Source organism: Tyto alba, unplaced genomic scaffold (genome assembly GCF_018691265.1).
Source record: "Tyto alba isolate M040663 unplaced genomic scaffold, T.alba_DEE_v4.0 Super-Scaffold_5, whole genome shotgun sequence".
In the NCBI taxonomy this organism is placed as follows: domain Eukaryota; kingdom Metazoa; phylum Chordata; class Aves; order Strigiformes; family Tytonidae; genus Tyto; species Tyto alba.
Genome location: NW_024881326.1, coordinates 12,277,964 through 12,295,429, shown reverse-complemented (window position 1 = coordinate 12,295,429; position 17,466 = coordinate 12,277,964). Strand labels below are relative to the sequence as shown.

The 17,466-nt window shown below is 55.4% G+C and overlaps 1 protein-coding gene across 2 annotated transcripts in view; it reads right to left on the bottom strand.

Annotated features, from left to right (window-relative positions):
- FRMPD3 (FERM and PDZ domain containing 3) overlaps nt 1-17,466 on the bottom strand; it is a 64,238-nt gene that overhangs the window by 32,363 nt on the left and 14,409 nt on the right. For both annotated transcript variants that reach the window (XM_042807315.1, XM_042807316.1), the window contains exons 2-3: nt 6,535-6,653; nt 5,659-5,823 (exon numbers count right to left, since the gene is read on the bottom strand). The gene's annotated coding sequence lies outside the window, so the exon portion shown is untranslated. The remainder of the gene's footprint in view (nt 1-5,658; nt 5,824-6,534; nt 6,654-17,466) is intronic.

Below are 17,466 nucleotides of genomic sequence, written 5' to 3'. Positions count from 1 at the left end.
ACCCACAGTCCCCCCCGCCTCGTCCTCCCTTGCACAGCAGTGCTGCTCAGTCCCTGTCCTTGCCACAGCACCAGCAGCTTGGGCAGGGGGACATTCACGGAGATACCCCCCAAGAGTAAGTCATGCCACCCTCTCCTAGGATCTCACTCCATTGGATGGGAGACCTGTGTAGGATAAACTCTTGGTGATGTGATTCCGGCCATTACCTGAGGGATGCCACCACCATGGGGGTCAGAGGAGAGAGCAGCCCTGGCACAGCCAGAGTGCCGTCTCTCTGCCCATTCTGTGAAGGTTTCAGAGCAAACTCAGGGGTTGGCTTTTTCACACCATGTAACATGGCTGTACAGTATGAGTAAGTGGAATCAAGTTCAGCCAGTCTAAAAACTGTGATTAAGACAGGCTCAGCCATGGCTGCTGGCACTACGACTGAGTCTCCACTGCCAGACCTGAGACTCCTCGAAGCACTGATGGCCAGAAGACAGGGAGACCCAGCGCAGGGTAAGGTCACACCAAACCTGCCCTTGGCATCCCAGAGCAATGCCAGCCTTGGCTCGGGGCTGCTCGGCAGGGCTGCAAGCCTGCTACTGGGGAGCCATCCTAGCACCATCAGGATGGTGGTGGAGCACAGCACAGACAGATGGCAATGTGCACGGCCACAACCAGAAAAATAAAGTGATGAACGCACTGTTGTTTCAGTACTGCTCATTGCTTGTTCCTGTCCAGACTATTTAGCCTGCTTAAAAAAGATCTTTCCTGGCCTTTTGGCAACACATCAATTGTTCTGTCTCTTATCAGTTTAGGATTTGACGCATCATCTATCTAGTGCAATCTGTCTGCATTTCCGACACCCCCTGCCCGCTCCCTGCGCCGTGTGTTGGCACCTGCTACAGAGTGAGGAAGGATGGCATGGGGGGGGGGGTGCTGAAAAAGGATGGGAGCTTTTTGCAGCTCTGCACCAGCACACACACAGCTTCGGGCTTGAGCACATCGCTGCCAGGGAAGACAGCCCTGTGCCAGCCCTGATCCCCAGGTGACCTGTCCCAACGTCTTTTAAGGGAGCAGGGTCTGGCCCTGTCCCTGCTGCCTTGTCTCCCACGGGAGCCAGGAGGGCTCTGAGCAGTGGGTGCCTCCACCCAGAGTCAGGGATAACCGCGTTGGCTGTGGATGAGCTGTGAGCTGTGGTGATGGGATGCCACCGCTGCTGGGTCCACCCTGAGCCATCCCCAGTGCCCAGCTGGATGGGTACCTGTGGCTCTCCCCTCCATCATGCAGCAGCACATGGCTGGAGAAGCGAAACAGTGTGACCCAAGGAAGGGAACTGCTGAGGAACAGAAGGGTGTAGGCATCTCCAGGGGTAGGGAGGAGTCCCACACCCATCAGCAGTCCCAACCAGGGTGCAGGGCCAGCTCCATCGCCAGGAGAGTGCAGCTGCAGGGAAGCACAGGCGAGACCGTCTCCCCTGCGACTGGCTACGCGCTGCCTCATTAGCTGCTCCGCTACTCCCGTGAGCATTTAAAAGAACAACAGCAACAACAACAACAAAAAAATCACACAATTCAAACAATTTTCTCAAATGAACGTTATCCAAAGCCATTGTCTGCAGCTGAAAAGGGGACTGAACGTAGCGCTGAGTCTCTGCATGCCTGGCATGGCCAGGGAGAACGCCTGCTGTTTGCAGAAATGGAGCCGGCTGCCGAGAGACAGCAGAGCCACTGAGCTGCTGGCTTCCCAGGGGAGACCTCCCCATTTTGTCCCCCTCCAAACTGCCCACAGCAACTCCATCACCCCCATCCGACAAGCCCCTGCAGCGCAAGAACATGAGGATGAACTGCGGGGCTCAGAGCACTGGGATGCCTCAGAGATGAGGCTGAGCTGAGTGCCATTGGTCTGGGGAAACCGAGGCAGGGGTTTTCTCACCAAGTCACAGTCAAGCAGATGACAAGTCCTGGACTACAGCTGCCCAGTTAAAGCTGTTGTATCCCCAGATCTGTCCTTTTGTGTGCAGTTTGGGAGCGGGTCTCGCCCTCCCTCCTCCCCACGGAGGCCGTCAGAGCTGCCTCCTTCTGATGACTGCCCAGGAACAGCAGCCTCTCACGCAGTTGAATTGCCATCAGAAAAGGTTAGTGGGGAAATCTCTGCAGCTTAAATCGACAAAAGGAAAAGAAAGCACACCTCTTTTCAGCCACAACCAGTCTGATATCCAGCCTTAAAGGGAAAGGGGGAATAAACAGCTGGATACTGACAATAAAACTGCTTTACCATGCTCTTAAGCTGCTCCTCTCCTGATAAGACTTCAATGCTGCAGAAGCATTACCAGGAAATTAAATAAAAGAGGACCAGTGTCCTCGTAAGCAGGACTTATCCACTGCTGGAGAAGCAGTAATGTGCTCAGCAGCAGGTACGGCATGCCTTCTCTGGGTTGCAGCTCCGAACATCCTTCTTGTTGGGGCAGCTCTCCCACACTGGGCTTGGGGCACAACGTGTGCTCACACTAGACCAGAACAAGAGGTCAGAGGAGACCACCAGCAACAGCAAACAACACTCTCCTTAACACTGGTAATTAAAGCTTGGCTCCACCCCAGGACCACAGGAGCCATCGCTTCCCTGAAGCTTGTTTTTTGTGTTTCTTCTACTAATTCCCAGGCAGAGAAGTGTGCTGGGCTGCATATCTCTCAGCCTCACTCTCGCATCAGGGAACTGGGGCTGTAAAAAGGCCTGGAGCTCAGCAGCTCTGCCCTGTCAGCAGCACCAAACCCAGTCCCACCCCAGGCTCAGTGGCCGATGCTCCAGGCCACGCTGCTTGGAAAACACTCACCACCCGCCTTGGTGGCACAGACCCGTGCTGACCCCATCGCACCGCAGCGAGCAGAGGCCATTCATGTCCATGTCCCCACGCTGCCAGCTGCTCACCCCCAGCCCGAGAGGCTGCACCGCGTCCCCGGGGAGCATCGTGGCACAATGCCACTGAGACACGAGGTCGCTGGAAAATGGCCCAGCACATGGTAAAAGGACTCACCAGGAGAAACTCTCCCTGTGCCTATCAGCAGCAGGAGCCCATCACAGACATGCCCCTGTGGGAGGATGTCTGCTCCTCACCCATCTTGACTGACACAGCATGAAGATATCCCCTCTCTTGGGGCTTGGACACTTATTTTCTCTGCTCAGAGCTCAGACACCAACCCGGTCATGCTCTGCTGCCCAAGGTAAGAGAGACATCAGCTCTGTCCGGCCACTCTCCACCACGATATGCCACCAAGGATGTGCCTTCAGCTTCCTGAGCACCTTCAGACCTCTGTGCTACAGAGCAGGGCTGAATCCAGAGCCCTCACTCCCCTCCAGACAGATAAAGGCAGAGCAAGAGTTACTCCAAAAGCTGACATGTACATTTTTAATTTCCTACTGCAATAAATCTGTGCTCCCTCCAAGGACTGGTTTTCTTGCTTTTCTTTTAGTGCTGACTGACCATCTCTGCTAGCGGAAAAAGCCACCAGAACAAACCAGTATCACCTGCCTGGGAGGAGCAATGGTATCCATCTGCCCAGGACACTTGCACCATTTCTAACCACAGTTAAGCAGGACAGCACCAGGTAGAGACACTTTCTGCAGCTGAAGAAGGGCTTATGGCTGAGCCTCGGGACAGGGACTAGGTATGGAAAGGTCTCGAGCCTTTTGCAGAGGGGCAATTTGCACAGACGGCACTGCAGGGGTGAGTGCCAGCTCTCCTCCCCCTTCCTCTGCTGCCGTGAACACCCTGAGAACAAACAGAGCCTGTGGATTCCTGTCTCTTCTGCTGCAAAGCCATGCCCGGATCCTCCATCTGCTGGGCTGCAGTTGGTGAACGGCTTGTGAGGCATGTGGGATCCTGAGCACGTGTGGCAGCGGCAGGAAATGCCGGGGAACGGGCCAAGAAATGTTTTTATGGGGAGCATATGGCAGCTCCAGCCTCACACGCTGGTCTATATCTCAGATGGAGCCCGCAGGGCTGCCAGGGCACGTGGGGACCGATGATGGCGACAAGAGCAGAGCGGACAGAGCTGGCCAGCACGGGATGCTTGCTCCGTGACATGCATCTCTGCTCCATCATCCCTGCACATCTGCACCCAGCAAGCATTTGGTCACCTTGGAAGATGCTATTTGGACCACATTAACATGTCAGTCATTCCCAGCAAGGGCAAACAGATGCTGTACTTCCAGACCATCGTGAAGCTGCTCAGACACACAGTGCTTATGGAGGCGTCGTTCGATGGCCCGGTAACGCCTGGCCTTGCTTCTGCAGCAGCTAACGGCTGGATGAAGCAAGGAGGCCTGGACCGAAGGGTGCTAGCCTGGCTGAGACCAATGTTAAAGGCAGAAGAATGACTCAGGCCTTCGTGGCTGAAGTTCTTCATGGACCCAGCCTGGACAATTGCAGCCTGTGTATGGCTCTGCCATATGGCCCAGGACTTTATCCCCTGTGATTCAGCTCAGATTTGCTGTCAATATTAGGAAGCAATTTAAAATCAGTAGAGCTCTCCAAAAGTGTTAGCAAGGTTTAGGTTTACTGCTGGTGCTGGGTCTGTCCTGAGCTGGCAGGTATGCCAGGTACGCTGCCGGTACAGAGTCTGAGTGCCAGCTGGCAACCGTTCAAGGGCAAAAATACTCCAGGCTTTCAGCGCAGGAAGAAGCAGACGGCGAGCAGCGTCCCCCAGCACAGCCAGTGCTGAGCTGCTGGAGAAGCCAGCAAGCAGCCAAAGGCAGCTGTAAATAATGAAGCAGCAGCCGCAGCCTGGCTCCAGGCAGCAGCCGCAGCTCTCTGTTGCTCAGCCTGCAGCTTTTTAAACAGTCCTGCCGTCTCAGCTAGACATAAACACAGGCAGAGGGGCAGGGAAGGATGGGGGCCAGGTGGAAATCCCAGTACCTGTGACACCCCGGGGGTGGCAGAGGGGGATGGAGGGGGGGCTCAGCCCTGACAGCAGGGCATGGGACCAGACTGACCCGGTGCTCAGAGCTGCAACTTGGAGGATGAGAGGGGCCATTCCCAAAGTAATGCTGCTTATTAAAGAAAATACAGTGTGAGCGTGGCTAACAAAGATCCTGCGCCACAACCTTCAGACACACTCAGATCAGCAGAAGAAACAGTTTTTGTGCAGGGAGAGACTGTCCTGAAACAAGCCCTGCGAGACACAGCCAGAATTATCACTAAGAATCTAAAGCCCAGCCTGGACCACACCTTCCACAGGCAAACACTCACAAACATAGTCTTCCCCATCTAAGACTTGGGCTCTCCAGCCTGGAAAGAAGAGGAAGAGGTACCGTGGTGGGGCCCCTAAAACCAGCCTGATATGGGGCAGGGAGCCAGCACTGCATGAGAAGTGGAGGGCACCTGTGGAAGGAGGTTTAACACATGGAAAAGGCAGAACTTTTCCATCCAAGAGCCAATTAATCCCTGGACCTTGCTGCCACAGAACGCTGGGGAGGCTGTAAATTCATCCAGCTTTGAAAAGCAATTTCCAGCTACTGAAGCAAGCGGCCTCCAAGATTCCCATGTTAGAGCTTGCCAAATCCTGGGAGAACTTACACCAGGATGAGTCTGATTGGGATGAGCCCTCTCCCCCAATACGCAGCAGGAGAGAGGACCTGAGCCCACCTCTCTGGCACACTGATGGGGTGCGTACCCACCTGTGTGTGTCAGGCCACTGGCACGGGCTCCCCGAGGCGTGTGTGAGTGTGGCAGAGGTGGGACAGATCTGCTTGCACACGCCTGGGCGTGCTGCTGGGTGCCTTCAGGAGGCAGCGGGGCTCCAGGGCAGGTGCTCAGCAGCCAGGCCGTGGGACATCGGGTACCTGGGGGAGTGAAGGATGCTGAGCGTGAGACGATGCAGACATCCAGGGTGTCCGCACACACGGTCTGGCCGTGCACGCACAAACTGGGGACAAGCTGGGGTGCTGTGCAGAGACCCCCAGAGACAGCAGGTTGCCTCATCTGTGCAGGTTTCCATGCTGTTACAGACACTGTTCTCCTATAAATGCGAGTTGTTCTTATCTGGGGGCTCCCATCATTTTCTCCTCCAATTTTCCCTACAATTTTTGGCAGTTTAAGGGACTTTTGTTCTCCCCAGCTGGAGAAGCACCTTGCTGAGATCACGATCAAAGCAAAATCCTTTAGCAACAGTGTCAGGCCCAGAAGATTCGTGTTCCTGCCTCACACAGCAGCAGGCAGGGGACCCACTACCCCAGGGCTTCTGGAAAAACTGAGCTGGAGAGCCTGGGCTGGAGGAGAGGAACTTGGGACAGGCAGAGCTTCCCTTTCAGGGGTCTAACAAATCTGCCTGCAATGAGAGAGGGATGGTGAGAGGAAAGCCTGTCTCCTCTCTAGTGCACTGAGCACATGCCCTGAGCACGGGCTGCAAAGCCACCCCATGGGACATTATTTAAGGTATTTTTCTTTCCCTTTGGGGATGCCCAAGTGACTGGGAGCTAATCTAGGGCCTGGGAGAAACTGGTTTCCAGCCCCTCCTCTGCTATTGTCTGCCGCAGTGACCCTGGGCACATTACCTTGGTCCTCTCCTCTGCGGTGCTCCACCGGTGTCAGTGGGCAGGAGCCCCCCTCGTCCAGCCAGGGCAGGGGTGGGGAAGACGTTACAGACTCGGAAGGATTATTATCTCTGCAAGGACTATAGGAATACAGTAAACAGACAGTCAACACTGGGCTAAAATGAAATGAACACATAAGAGGATTAATCAGAGATAAGGAGCGATGGAATAAAATTTGCAGCACTTCCTCCCTTATTTGCATGACACTTCAGCTGCATGATGGGGCCTTGGAGTGATGCTAATTCCCCACTGCAGCCTGGCCATTCTCTGCTGCTCAGTTACTGCTGCTGATTGAACCACTCAGCCCCTGCATTCCCTGATTTTAACCCTGGAGACCTTCGTGTTGCGTTAACTTTTCTTTCTGGCAGCACTGGAGACAAACACCCTCGGCCCCATGGGGAGGAGGGGGCTTACAGCGAGCGATGGGTGCCAGCCCCAGGCACTCCTGCCCCTCTTGTGCTGGCACAGGCAGCTTGAACCCAAACTGAGCCTTTCCTGCAAGAGACCCCAAATGCACACCGCGTGTCCCCTGAGCCTCGCGCTCCTCGGGGACAGGCTCTGGCTGTGGCATGGCATGGCAGCTCCTCTCTGGCAGCGAGGCAGCAGGAGCACGGCTCTGTCCATGCCCGCCCAGGTATCAGGTGAGGGACGCTGTAGCTGCCCACCTTGCTCCAACGGATTTGCAGGAGGGGAAAGTTATTGCTGCGTACGAAGTCCAGAGGGGAGTTAAATAAAGCGGGGAGAGTTATGGATTCTTTACTTCCCATTAGCGAGAGGGCACAGCCTGCATTCACTCCCAGGTGGCAGTGAGGAAGATTCAGGGAGGCTGTCAGCCCCTCTCTCCCAGCGCCACAGAAAGAGGTTTGAAAATCCAATCAAGTGCTTTCCCTTTGGGCCCTCATGATCCCAGAACTTTCACTCTGGATTTACAGAGAGCAATTTGCTCAGCTGATGACTTGCTGGAGGTTTTCGGGACTGCTATCTCCACTCAGCACAGCACAGAGCAGAGCAGGGAAGGGACCTGGGGGGAAAGGATGCCAACGGAGGAGGCAGGAGACAGAAGAGACAGCAACAGCTCCAGCCCAGACGGCTGCGTGACAGCCCCTGGGTGCAGGGGGAGTGTGATTTGGACCCAGTGAACTCACCCAGCACCTCCCAGTGTGGTCCAGCAACTCACAGCTCAGCTTTGCCAGTCCATCTAGGGCAAAAGCTCGCCTTGACATAGAGGTGGCAAACCCTGGAGCATTTCTGGCAGCACAACACTGGTGAGAAGGTTCCACAGGCCACACCAGAGCTGGCCCATGAGCTTGCGTGGGTGGCAGTGGGGATTGTCCCACCAAGCCCCTGATACTGTCACCAGCCTTGAACAGAGCTACGCAGGAACCCACTAATGCGAGGTGACAAACACAGAAACACTGGGTCCCCCTCTACCCCTGCCTTTTCTGGGACCCCTTTTCATGCTCTAAGGCTCAATAAAGCTCTTGAGCTGATGCCAGATAAAGGCAAAACCATTAAAAAGAGAAAAAAAGCAAAGGAGTAGGGGGAGCCTGGGGCTGCTGGCATTTCTAGCAGAGAGACTTAATTTATACTTCTTTATAATCTCTTTATATCCTGCTCTGAGCTCTGCTGCCTGTGCCAGTGTGCTCCTGGGGGCGCAGGGCAAGGAGGGGGACTCTGCAAGCTGGAGCGTGCTTCCCAGGTAGCCAGGCCTATATTTAGAGGCACACCTGCCCACGCGTACTCTGTTTTCTACACATGTGTGTACAAATGTTGCACTGAACCAGCAGCCTTGGGAGACGGCGTCTGTTTGTCGACTGGAGACTCACGCGTCTCACCAGCTGCCTGCCTCCTCGCCCACAAATCACCTGCAGGCACTCGCCTGGGGAAACGGCGCGGGCACGGGGACCCGGGGCTGCTCCTGCAGTGGCATGGCCTCACACGCATGCCTCAGGGTCCCCGGGGGATGCATGCAAGCATGCTTCTTTGTGGGATGCAGGAACCTGGGGTCCCCGTGGGATGCAGGCACACACGGTTCCCCGTGGGATGAAGGCATCTGGGGTCCCTGGGGGACACAGGCAGGGGTGCTGGGAACGCCCAAGCGGCCTCCCTTCCACAAGGCCAAATACCACCCGAGAGCTACCGCCTGCCCAAGGCACAAATCCCTGCCAGCGACCCACCAGGCTGCTTGCCCACTGACACGGGGCCCCCGCACGCTCTGCCAGGGCTCCAGGCAGCACCCGAGTTCACACTCACCCAGCTGCGGCAAAAGAAGGAGCACAGATGCCAGCGCAGCCTTTTGGTCCCTGGTGTCCCAGATGGGACCAAATTACCAGCAAGAGCGAGGAGCTCATTGCCCACGTGCTGTGTGGGTGCCCCCCGCCACCGGCAGCCCGGCTCCCAGCAAGCGCTGCTCCGCGGGGCCATCGTGCTCCACACACACCACGGTGTTCGGAAAGCATCGGTCACGCAGAGAAACACCCTGACAGGTTTCTAAACCGGACAAAATGATTCATAAATTCTGGATGTCATGAGTTCGCCTCCCGCTGCCAGGTGAGGGGGGAGCAGCAGCTCAGGCTGCTGCTGGCAGGCGAGCAACGACCACCTCACAGGGAGCTGGCACGCCGGCCGCATCCCGCGCTCGGCTCCCGACACGGTAACGCTGACAGGCATCTACACACCCAGCTTCATAGCAGCAGACCTCAGCACTCCTGCTGCAGAACAATCTGATGATTTTACAAGTTCCTGCTGTAGTAATTAGCTTGATCAGCCCATGCAAATCAGTTTCTATTTGAAACCAGCCTTATCTAATGGGATCCGCTCAGTATTTGCCTCCTGAAGTTTTCACACAGATCAGTCTTCCCCATTTCAGGTGTGAAAAGCAACTGGGCCAGGGAATGCTTTTCACCTGCCCCAGCATGGCACCCAGCCTGGCACTTGGTGCTTGCCGGCAATTTCTTGGCTTCATTTCTCCCATGCAAGTTGACGTCGTTTCCAGAAACAAAGGGGCTTAGGCTTGGAAAACCCATCTCCTCTGGCAATGGATTATGTCATTAGATCGTTCTGTTCATTTAGAGAAGCATTTGGACAACTGAATTTACACACTCTAACCCTTGGTGTCAGTGGGTTCAGAAGGAGAGCCCCTCCATAGTGGCGTATTTTGAATATGCAAATCAACTACACACAAGGAGATTCATTTTGTAAAGTGCAAGCTGAAAAAGCAATGCCAGTTCTCATCCATTTCTGGCTGACATTTTATTTAATAGGCTATTCATTTGACCCAGCATCCCCAGCAGCAGTAACAACCGCCTCTTCAACCTCCCATAACTCACCATGAGCACCTTACCCGGGAGCCAAACCAGGAGTCTGGGCACCTCAGAGGATTTAACCCTCTCAATCCCCCCGGGAGCATGCTTATTCTCTGCCTGGCAGTTAATGAGCCCACATGGGAGGGCTCCCCTGTGTGCTGGTTTTGGCTGGAGTGGAGTTAATTTTATTCATAATAACTACCATGGGGTTGTGTTTTAGATTTGTGCTGAAACACTGGGATGTTGCTGTTGTTGCTGAGCAGTGCTTACACAGCGCCAGGGCCTCTTCTGCTGCTCACCCCACCCCACCAGTGAGTGGGCTGGGGGTGCAGAACTTGTTGGGAGGGGACACAGCTGGGACAGCTGAGCCCAACTAATCAAAGGGATATCCATACCATATGGCATCACGCTCAGCATATGAAGCTGGAGAAAGAAGAAGGAGGTGGTGGAGATATTCAGAGTGATGTCATTTGTCTTCCCAAGTCACTGTTATGCGTGATGGAGCCCGGCTTTCCTGGAGTTGGCTGAGCTCCTGCCTGCCGATGGGAAGGGGTGAATGAATTCTTTGTTTTGCTTTGCTAGCATGCATGGCTTTTGCTTTATTTATTAAACTGTCTTTACCTCAACCCATGAGTTTTACTTTTTTTTTCAATTCTATCCCCCATCCCACTGGGTGGGGGGAGTGAGTGAGTGGCTGCATGGTGCTGAGTTGCTGGCTGGGGTTAAACCACAACACTGTGTCCTGGAGGAGGCTGATTTTAGCAGCACTGGTGAAGGTGTTACAACAGCAACCTGCCCTGAGCTGTTCTATGCTGCATCCCCAGCACTGCTGCCAGGAGCCCTTGGACAGAGCCATGTCTTCCAGCACCGACTGATAGCCCCAAATGGACAGATAACCCCCAAACCTCATCCCTCAGGCCTGATTTTTCCAGGGATGCAGAAGCCTGAACCCTCTTTGAACCATTAGGACGGAGGCCCCCTGAGAGCCTGGGCTGGAGCCCAAGCCAACCCATGCAGACTGGGTCTACGCTGCACAGACCTTCCCCAGCTTCATGGACCAGGCATTTGGGTGTGCTGTACCCCAAGATGTGCACAAACCCACCAGGCAGTGAAACCCCTGGGGATGCACACAGGTCTGCTCCAATCCCGCCGAGGACCCCTCTTGCTTCTGTCCTGCTTGGGTTTGTCTCAGTCCCTCCTACCTCTTTTCTGTTCGTCTCCAGGGCCCTGCTATGGTGCTCCTGGCTGATCTGCAGGGGCTTTAGCTCACCATTTACCAGGCTGGACTCGGTGCCTCAACCCCAGCCAGGGTAGGTACAGAGAACGGGTCTTAGAAGCTGTGCTCCCAGTGCTCCCAGACCAGGGTTGTGCATGGCAGATGTTAAGCCTAAATGAGCTCTGCTGACGGGAAAAACCCCTTCAGCAGAAGGGAAGCGGCATGTCTGGAAGGGTGTCTCAGCCCTGCAGAGAAGGGGGTAGGGCTGCGGGGAGGGAGCTGGGCAGCAAGGCAAGGAGCTGCTTCTGGGAAGGGAACGTCTGCTTGAAGCAGCCAACTGCCCTGGGAGACCACAACCAGCACAGCTCTCCTCCCCACCAATCGCACTGCTCTCTTTTATCTCTTTTTTTTTTCCCCCTCTCTTTTTCTCCAATTTATCTTTTTGACACATTCGATGATGCTTCTACAGACTGAAAACAATAGAGACAGAGTTTCAGCCAAGGCAATTTCAGAGCTGAATCAAAGCTAAAATAACCTAGGCACAGACCAGCTGAGCAAAGACAACTCAGCAAGGGTGGACAGAGCAGCACAGGTGCCCTGTCCCCCTCTGCAGCTCCAATTGCCTGGCTGGCTGGCATGGGGGACAGTGAGTATCACCCAGGGGCTCAGTGTGTCTTGTTTTCTTGTTCTTCCCTGCTCGCCTGCCATCCCCTTCTGGCGCTGGTAGCATCATTTCCCCCCACCATGGACGCAAGCCCCAACCCCAGTGCAAAGCTGACCCTCGCAGCAGCAGCTAAGTAAGTCCCTGCTTGCCCAGCACGGCGGCTCCGTGCTCTGCATAGCAAGCACCAGCTTTTGCTTTCCTGACCTTACAGCCCAGCAGAGCAACCCAAATCTTCCAGGCAGAGGTTTGGGTGTTTTTTTTTTTTTTTTTTTTCCCTACAAATGCTACTCTAATGCTACATGAAAGATCTGGGAGGGATGGACAGACAGACAGACAGGTGGGGATGGGTGGATAATGAGCTGATTTCTGCTGAGCGAATATTGTATCTGGACTCTTAACAAGGAACAAGACACAATCCTTAGCATGACTCAGCCTGGAAACACGTGCTGCTTCCCAGCCCCACCGTCAGGACCAGTGCATCCCCATCCCTCAGCCAACTGTCCCACGAGGGAGCAGCCCATGGCTGCCGCCCCAGTGCCCACCCCAAATGCATTTCATGGCCAGGACAGGTAGAGCCAGGCAGCTCCCGAGATGTGGACAGGCTGTGCATGCCAAAAGGCAGCCAGGCAAAAAGGGGGTTGATGCTCTGCAGGCCGAGCTGTGCGTGGCTGACATGTTGCTTGGTCTCTCACAGCCCTCCTGAAAGGAGCTGTCAGAGCCTGTCTAGTTCCACCTCCCTGCCTCTCCAGACACGCTGGTAATTCTGCTTCGCCGTGCATGTTACTGGTTTGTTTCTCTATGCAAGTGAAAGGGTTTGAGCACCCCGAGCCTCACTGCTCTTGGAGAGCACTGGGCGGAGCAGAGAAACGGAGAGCACAGGACTGCAAGCATTACCCCGGGATGGCCCATGATGTCACCTCATGCCCCAGAGCTCCTGCCAGGGAGGTGGTGGTCTGTACGGGACACTGCTCTCATCTTGGGTCGAGTTCAGGGGTCTGGGGAAAGCAGCTTCTGCTCCTGAATTTTACATGTGAAACTTCACATCCAGCTCCGGGGTTAACTGTGGGGTTGGGCAGGAGCTGCCTCAAGAACCTTCTCTGGGTGAGGGCCACATGAGCATCTCTAGCCCCTTCCTTCCTAAAATGGCTCCTTGAGCCTGGAAGGGGTCAGTGGCTACCCCGGCCCCAAGGAGCCGATGCCATCCGCACCCGCTCCCCAGCCAGGGCACTGGGGGTACCGTATGCTGCGGCAGCCACAGTTTGCCCAAGTGGGTGCAAAACCCCTCCCTGGGGCTGGAAGGAGGCGAGCCCCGGAGCAGGGCAGAGCGATGCTCGGTTCCTGCCAGAGCCCTGAATCTTCTAAGGATCAGGCCCTTCAGACCAGAGGGACGCTAGATCCCCCCCTTCCTCACACCCCCCCTCCAAGCCAGCTCTATGGTCTGGAGGATACAGCCCAGTGCCGGTTAACATGGGGCTGAGCATCTTCCTGAGGACATGCAAATAAAACCACGGCGCTTCTCACTCCTTAAACACTGGGGGAAATATTTACCCACGCTGCCTGTTTACGATAAACACCATAGTGCGGAAGCGAAAGAGTGACAGCTCTGAAGATGGCATGTCAGCTCCGGCTGTCCCAGGAGGACTTGTCAAACTGTCACACAGCATTAACTGCAACACACGACTGCACGGCGCCCTGCAACCCACACCGCCACGGGGCTGTGGCACCCCTGCTATGCCACAGCAGCCAGGGTGTGGGAGCGCTGCCTCCCCTCCGTTACCTCTCTGGGCAACCCCCAAGCCAAGGGATGCTGGCCACTGTTTTTGTCACCTGGCTCCTTGCATCTCTTCTCCTGCAGCAGGATGCCCACTGTCTGCTGCCCATGGGCTTTACAGACCATGACGGACCGATGGGATCAGGCTGAAACAACCAACTGCCTTCCACTGGAGCGCCTGGAGCTGGCACAGGGGGCTGAGGTTATGGGTATGGCAGGGGGAGTGATGGAGGTCCTGTGTGACAGCCCCGGGCCACCTACAGCACTGTTACTTTGCTTTCACCAAGGGGGGACTGAAAGAAACACATTTTGCAGCAGGTCGAACCCGCTGCCGGGCAGTGGCTGAGCCTCAGAGGGGAGGTGGCACAGCTCGGCACAGCAGCAGCAGCTCCCTAAACCACCACATCCATTCACACTGGCCACGTTAGTGACAGGGGAGCATCACAGAGCCTGCATCTACGCTCCTCCTCATCTGCAAGTGAAACCACTGCCCGTGGTCTTCACAGCTGTCACCTTGGCGCTTTTGGTGAATGACAATTCACACCCGCTGGCGGGAACACATCAGATGACTTCGTCTGTCCTGAACCACAAGAAGCGGGAGGGAGAGCTGAAGCTTGGCCTTGAGAGCTTGCCACCCCTTCCTCTGCCTGCTCGGATCGATGCTTTGAGGCAGTGACCGGCTCCAGGCAGCTGTGAGGCCAGGGTTAAGCATCACTGGCTGTTTGGGCACCTGCTGTGCCGTGGAGAACACAAGGGGCAGCTGCAGTCCCGCAAGGCTGGGCCAGGAACGCCTCTCCCTGACACTCCCAGTTTGGCCGAGAGCGTCAAAATCACCTCCAAGAGATAGGGACAAGGAGCCAGCAGCCCTCACTGCCTCACTGGTGAGATCTGGGCACAGCTTCTCCCATTTCCTACTTCACTGTCCAGATTAAAATCCTTCTGCTAGCCTATAAAAAAGGTAATCAAAATGATAACAACAACAATCAAACACTCTCAGCAGATGAACCAGTTGGTTCTTAATACCTCCTGGCTGCCAGCAGCTCGTTGTCACAGGAGATGGGAGCTATGAGCTCTGCCCTGGTGCTAGGACAGACATCCATCTGGGAAAGCTGAGGGGCTCCCAGCGCAAGGAGTGGGAAAAGACAGGTTGGCCTGTTCAGCTCGAGCCCTGGGGTTCAGTGATGACTGCAGCAGTAGCCTAGCCCTCCTGGGAAGGAAATGTTTTTCATAATAGCCTTATGCAGTGAAGAATGAAGGATGGAAGGCCACCAGGATGAGTGGAAGGAAGGCCACCACTCCAAAGAGCACGCTGTGAGAAGGTCAGCCTCAGCCCCCCAAACTCTTCTGACTCATAAAGCCACCCAATGGGCAGAGGCACCCTGCAAGGGAGGTGTGTGAAAGACTTCAGGAAAGAGGAGCTGGGCTCGAGGCCCACCATCCTGGTGCTAAATCCATGCAATCCAGCCTCTCCCCCTGCCTGTTAACTAGGCATGATAATAGGCTCTGCAAGCATGGGAAGGGGCTGCAGTGAAGCTGGAGGAGAGCAGGCAGCCTGCTTGGCTCCAGGGGAAGGCGGCTAGCACAGACCCCTCACTGAACATTCTGGGATGCTCTGGCACACTCTTGGCACTCAGCTAGCCAGCTCCCCCGAGGCACGGGGGGGATAGGAGCCTCCAGTCACGCCTGACTGCTGGCAGAGAGCTGTATGGGTGCCGGGGAGGAAGGAGAGCTCATGGGCTTCCTGTGCTTCAGCTCAACCACAAAACCAATTATCTTCTTTGCAATTAAAAAGGAGGAGAAACAAAACCCTCTGCCCCTGAGCATCTGCAAATCCTGGAGCCAGCGGCCAGGGCAGAGAGAGGAGGAGCAAATCTCCCAGAAGCATGGCTCCCTGCCAGCCCGTTCACACACTGGGGATGGATTATGCAGCAGCGCTTTTGGTAATGACAAGTGGTACCACAAATTTGTAGGACAGAGATGAGATGCTCCCGAGTCTTTGGTCACCTTCTTACAGCCTCACCAGTCCTGCAGCTGCACATGTGGTGGTTGAGGTATATCGGAGGTTACACACAGTAAGAGGCTCAAGGTCTAGGGGCAGTTTCCAAATAACGTTAAGGGCCACCGAGGCAGAAACGCAATGTTGTTGACTGAGACGTGCTTCCCAGTCTCCTCGGAGCTGTGGCTGGGGACACCGCTTACACCCTGTGTGGGACTGGGAGACTGTGGACTTTTTTGGCCCAGCTCCTTCACAGACAGGCTGGAGCAGGGCTCTGCAGCCAGATCACACAGGGGCTGGAAGACCCACAGGTGTTATACCTGGCCTCTGCTCTTCATGCCAAGCAGAGCGATGCCCGAGGAAGCAGCCTGCAATGAAGTTTGGATAACAAACCGCCACCTTCTCAGCAGAGGAGCCTGCAGGAGCTGTGGCTAGCACACGTTAATTCAAGACGTTTCCACAAGGACCCTCTGTTGAACAAGCGCCAGGTGAAGGAGCAAGTCATGAGATGCTGTCATCTCAAACTGACCTGGGAGACGGACCTTGCCACACTCCACTGCCTCTCCAGCTGGATGCCAGTGCGATTCCTCCTGACCGCACGCCCCAGCCTTGCTTTATTGGTCCTGTAAAACCCACACACAGCAGCTCGCGCATGCCAGCATCCCTGCTGACACCTCATTTGCAAGAATATTGCTGGGGGCAGGTAAACACAGGCAAGTTATTAGTATCAGGTTAGCAGAGACTATCTAACTTGGATCTCATCCTGCATGAACAGGTAGCAAAGGCAGGCACTGTCATAAAGAGATCTCTGCTGAAGAGCTCAGACAAAGCAAGCCCTGGCATCCTCCTCTTACAGAGCCAAGGGATGGGGGGCTAAGACCAGAGCATCCAGCTTCTCTCCCACAGTCACAGGGTCTTTCTCCCTCTGTGCAGGAACCCACAGCTCCAGGAGGGCCCCAACTCTCCAAGGGAACAGTCCCTTCCCTTGCTCAGCTCAGGCCTGGGTTCCCTCTGGGACCAGAGGATTATGACTGAGGAAAGCACTTTTTTTCAAGAAAAAAATCAGCATTTTATCGCCATTAAGCATCAGTGAGGCACACGCTGTGCTGTGTTGTCTGTAATCGCACAGGCCCCCAGGTTGATGACCACAGCTAACAGGCTGGGGATGCTGCTCTCAAGGTCTCTTCTCTGTGACCCCACCCCAGGCAGGACCAGGTATCTAACACCTTCTCAGAAATGTCTCTCATCAGCAGGGATACAGCAGAAGCAGACCCAAGGCTCTTCTGCTCAAGTTCTCTGTACAGCCAGTAAAAAGAGAAGTCTCACAAGAGCTGCTTGGAGGTGACGCGGCAGCAGTCAGGAGGAGAATTACCAGCTGCTCCACGCACAGAATACAATTCCGATTAAAGGGAGGGGGGGAAAAAAAAAAAGGCAAAGCACAAAAACCAACTGAGCACTGAACCACTTCAAAGTGTCCTCTGTCTAACCTGAAGAAAGGATCCTCTGCCAGCAAGAGCCCACAGCCTGGGAGATGCTCCCCCACCCTGCGTCCCACCACCTACCCTGCTCGTGAGATGGTATCGAGCTGTCTCCCAGGGGGGTTGCAGAGAAAAACCTCCATGGGGTCTCTGAGGCAAGGCGTTGGGTGCAAAGTGCTCTGAAGTCCTACCTCACGGGGGAAGTATCCCCTGCCTCCCCCCGGGAGGAATCAAAGTATGGGGGGGTTTGCAGGGTGTGGGACAAACACTGCCAAACCCTGGGTTTGGCTGCCTGGCCGTGGTGGGGGGGTCTTTGTCAGAGCCAGGCACTGGGGCCAGGTGAGAGCTGCTGGGAGGAGAGGGCAGGGACCCCACCACAGCCAAGCCCCTGCACCCCATGCAGCCAGAGCACTTCTGCAGGGAGAAGGACCAGGAGAGGAGCCACGAGGGGTTGTGAACTGGG